Source organism: Trichosurus vulpecula, chromosome 1, assembly GCF_011100635.1.
Source record: "Trichosurus vulpecula isolate mTriVul1 chromosome 1, mTriVul1.pri, whole genome shotgun sequence".
Lineage (NCBI taxonomy): Eukaryota > Metazoa > Chordata > Mammalia > Diprotodontia > Phalangeridae > Trichosurus > Trichosurus vulpecula.
In genome coordinates this window covers 218,919,398-218,924,485 of record NC_050573.1, presented here as the reverse complement: position 1 = coordinate 218,924,485, position 5,088 = coordinate 218,919,398, and the positions used below count along the sequence as shown (strand labels likewise).

General features: G+C 37.4%; 1 non-coding gene across 1 annotated transcript; it reads right to left on the bottom strand.

The window, feature by feature from the left end:
• Positions 1-2,574: 2,574 nt before the first annotated feature.
• Positions 2,575-2,701, bottom strand: LOC118835108. The gene has a single exon (XR_005009456.1). It is a non-coding gene; the product is annotated as a U6atac minor spliceosomal RNA (small nuclear RNA).
• Positions 2,702-5,088: the final 2,387 nt, after the last annotated feature.

Sequence of the window (5,088 nt, the reverse complement as noted above, 5' to 3'; positions counted from 1 at the left end):
ATAGGTTAATGCAAGAGATAGTTCTACATTTCATTCACATTTGTTTCTACCCAAATAAGGGACTGAGGGGTGGTCTATACAGGATTAAACACAAACAAACACGTACACATGCACACACACACACACACACACACACACACACACATACACACACCCCTTCTGAATCATTTTGTCAACAGGACACATCGATGATGTGATCTTTCTCTGTATTCTAGATCTGTTTGCCCCAACAAATCACTTGGTTCTTGTCATCTTTTCCCTGATGTTCAGTTGATGTGTAAATAACAAAGGAAGTACTAGCTATTAATTGTTTAGCATTGGTCATACAAATGCTTGCCCTGTTACTGCTTATTTTGGGCCTCACTTTAGACTTTGACTAAGAGTAGTTAGCATTCTCATTTGTTCTCCTATGATTGCCTGCTTTACTCACATAAATTTATTCCTGGAATCATTGCACTTTAGCTGTATGTGGTATATTAGAAAGAACAAAAGAATTAGGCTAGGTCTAGGAGCAATTTCAGGCTCTGGTAGTGGTCAGCTTTGTGATCCCAGGCAAGCAATTTAACCTCTCTGGTCCTCAGGTTACTCATTTGTGAAAAGGATATATCAGCATATATTTTTTCAAGGAAAACGTTCCCTAACCTTCAAAGTGATTAAAATGTTCAGCTTTTCCCTGACCTGGAAAATTTTTTTGGACACCCAGTGTTGATGTTCCCAGTTTCTGGACCATCTCGTTTTTGCCAAAATTCTAGATATGGAATTCTATCCCTGTTGGCTGCCCTGTAGAGTATGCAGTTAGCTTTTTGCTCTCTCTGTAGAAAACATAATGGAATTTTATGTAAAACTTTTAGACAGCATATTGGACAGAGAGCTAGTATTAGAACAAGGAAGATATTCATTCAAGTTCCTTCTCTAACAAATGCCGCTTATGTGACCTGGACAAGTCACCTAAACTCTCAGTGACCCAGGCAATTTTCTAAGACTTGAGCAATAATTGCTGATGTACATTGATAAAAGGAGATTCTCACCAAGAGTTTCACTATAACAATGAAGTCTCAATAGGGCTGAACATAAACAATATAATATAATTATGTCATTATGAAACTAAACTCTAATCAGAATTTAGCTATAGATTTAAACATGCAGTCAAATGACAGGAGATATTCCGTATTTGTGAATAAGCAATTCACCGTCTCAAATATCACTTGTTATGCCAACCCATAGGTCTACCACAAACACTGATTGTTTTATTTGATTGAATCCCATAAGGTGCAGGTCTGCTTGTAGTGATAAGGCACTGGTAGATCATCTTCAGTCGCTAGTACAGATTAGATTTGTCACAGGCAAGCTAAGTATAGGGGAAAAGGGCCAGAAAGGAGCCTAGAAGACCCATGAGGATGGTATTTATGTCTTGCCTAAATTCCCAATCTCAGCTTGCTGCTACCACCACTCCTGCCAAAATAAAATAAACTAAAATATAAGCACTTGTAAAACTCAGTGAAGTAGGGCAAATGTCATTATCTCCATTTTACAGATAAGGAAATCATAGCTCCAAGAAATTAAATAATTTGCCTGGGGTCACAGACTTTGCAAACATTGGAGCTGGAACTTTTATATTATATTCACTAGGTGCTTAATAATTCAATTAAAATAAGTTGTTGATACAAAACAGTTAAGGAACATCTAAATGTTTTAAAACTATCATATTTGCTTTTCCATTTTATTCTGATTCTTCTTTCACTACATGACTAATGTCAAAATATGTTTGACATGACTGTACATGTATAACCTATATCAGATTACTTGCTGTCTTAAGGAGAGAGGAGTAGGAGGAGAAAATTTTGCAACTCAAAATATAAAATGAATGTTGAAAACTATCTACATATAATTGGAAAAAATATGCTGTTAAGTAGAAAAAAACTATCATATACATTAAATCATATATCTATACAAATTATAGAGTCATAAATCCAATAATAAATTTTTCTCATAAGAGTCATATATTTGACATGGAGCCTCATTAAGATATTGTGAATTACTTTAATTATATAATTGCATCAATATATAATTGAAATTTAGGGCATAAGAATTCTGACTAGTTAACAAGGAAAGAAAAGACGGATATTGGTAGGAAATACTAGATAACAAGAGAGTAATTTGAGTGTGGCATGAGGATACTAAATGTTTGGAGGCAGTAGAGGCAGGGGTTAAAAAAATCACTTCTAAAAAAAGGTAGAAAGGAAAAAAAAGCCAATATTCTGCCTACCTTGTCATATGGCATAGAGAACTGTAGGTTTTTAGCCTTAAACTACACTAGGTTCTCTAATTATAAAAATATGATAATAGCATAAAGAAGATCTGGATTCAAGTGCTGGCTCTTCCCCCTGAACTAATTGAATGGTATATGTATGTTTAATTAAAGTGAGGTTGTTGACCCCTTAAAGTTGCTTTCCTTAGAAAAGCAGATCAAAGAACCTGTGCTGGCAGCCCTTTGTGTGCTGGCATTATTGGTCTTACACAATCACAGTAGCAGCAAGTAGCATTGTTGTTACACTTGAATATCTCATATACCCCAAACCATAGTTAGATTCCATGGAATAGGTAGCAATGCCTTAGATGTATATATGTGTTGTAAAGGCCACTAGGACCTCTTTCATACTTATCAAGGGAAGTGCTAACCTTCTCGCCTTTCATTTAACACAGCTGATTCCAATAAAATAGTTTTAATGATCAGAGAAAAGTTACTGTTTTTTTCTTTGTGTTGCTGCTTGAGGAGATAAAGACAAAAGAACACTATCATGACTCTAGAGATCATGCTTCTAAAGGAAGCATAAACCATAGAAACATATGAAAAAATATTAATTTCATTTCATGAATTCATTCAGCACATATATATTAGTCATCTATTGTTATCAATTGGTCAATAAACATTTAGAAAGGATGTACTATGTGCCAGGCACTGTGCTATGTTCTGAGGATACAAAAAAAGTCAAAAGACAGTTACCGACCTCAATCTAATGGGGTAAACAACAAGCAAATAAATATGTGCAAACAAGCTCTAGCTATACAACATAAATAGGAAATAACAGAGGGAAGGGGTAGAACTAAGAGAGGCTGGGAAAGCTTCCTGTAGAACGTTGTATTTTAACTGCAACTAAAGGGAAACCAGAGAAGCCAGGAGGGACAGATGGGGAGGAAGAGGATTCTAGCCATGGGGGTCAATCAGAGAAAATTCATGGAAATAAAAGATGAAGTATCTTATCTGTGAAACAGTAATGAGGCCAGTGACACTAGGTTAAAAAAAAAAAAAACTTGGGAGAAAGCAGGGAGTAGAAAGACTGGAAAGGTGGGCATGGGGGCTAGGTTATAAAAGACTTGAAAACCAAATAGAGGATTTTGTATTTATTTTGGATATGACAGAGTCACTGGAGTTTATTGAATAGTGACATAGTCAAAATTAAATTTTAAGAAATCACTTTGGTGGTTCAATAGAAGATGGACTGAAGTGGGGAAAGGCTTGTTGCAGGCAGACCCATCAGAAACCTATTGCACTCGTCCAAGCGTGCAGTGGAGAGGTACTGCACCAGGGTGGTGGCATTATCAGAGGAGAAAATGGGTCGTATTGGAGAGATGTAAAGATAAAATTGACAGTTCTTGGCAACAGATTGCATATGGAGGGTGAAAGATAGTGTGGGGTTAAGGTTGATACTTAGGTTGTGAGCCTTAGGGACAAGGACAACCTTAGTGCTATTGACTGAAACAAAGAATTTTGGAAGAGGGGAATGGTAAAGAGAGAGGGGTAATAGATTCAGTTTTGGACACGTTGAGTTTAAGATGACCACTAGACATCAAGGTCAAGATGTCTGAAAAACAGTTAGAGATGTGATAGAGGTTAGGGAAGAATAGATTTGAGAATCATCAGCATAGGAATGATAATTCAATTCATGAGGGCAAATGCATCCACCAAATGAAATAGTATAGTGGGAGAAGAGAAAACGGCCCCAGAGAGAGCTTTATGGGTCATTTATAAAGGGCAGGAACTTGATCAGGAGGCAGCAAAGGAAATGAGGATCAATAGCAATCTGATAGGCAGAAGAACCAGGAAGGAGTGGTGTCCCAAACAGCTAGAGAGAAGAGAATATCAAGAAGAGAGTGATAAGCAGTGTCGAAGGTTGCAGAAAGGTCTAGGAAGATGAGGATTGAGGCGGAAAAAGCCCATTGCATTTGGCATTCATGAGTTCATTGGTGACTTTGGAGAGAGTAGTTTCAGTGGGATGATGAAACTGGAAGTCAGACTACAAGGGATTAAAAAGAGAGTGACAGGAGAAGTAGAGGTCCCTAATGTAAATGGCCTTTTTTAGGAAATTAGTCACAAACAGGTGAAAAGAAATAGAAAGTTTATTAATAGAGAAAGTACCAACTGAGGGGTTTTTGAGCATGGAGGAAACATAGACATGTTTGTAGAAAACAGGGAAGGGCAGCAGATTATGGGAGTCATCCAAAGCTGGCTTGGCAGGGCACAATTGGTGATATGGTAAGGGTGCAAAGGGAATCAAGAGGACAGTGAAAGTTTGAACTGTCTCACGAAGGAGTCAAGAAGGTGAAATAGGAGAGAGTGGCTGTAGTAGAGAAGATGGCCTGGGAGTTAAATAAGAATTGAGAAATTGGTGGTTACTGTGTAGACAAAGAGTTGGGTTTAGTAATGGAAGGTAGAGGCAGACATAGAAAGCCAAGAGATTATGGTCAAATAGGAGTATTTCAGAATTCTTAAATATAAGGATGCTGCAGTTCTGGGTGATGGCAAGATCAAGAATATGTTTGTTTTTGTGTGTGGTTGAGGTGGAGTAGAGAAGTAGGTCCAGAGAAGTAAGGAGATTGAGGAATTGACAGGTTAAGTTGTCTGAGGGAGAATCAATAGGTATGCTTGAAGTCCTCGAATATGAGGGCAGAAGTTGGAGAGGAAAGACAAAGTGTGAGTCAGGTACTAAACTTATTGAAAAAGGAGGGGATGTGACCTGGAGGTCTGTAGTCAAAAGTTATTAGGATTTTGATTGGTGGAAGATGTGGATTTTATGAAACCCCAAAGAG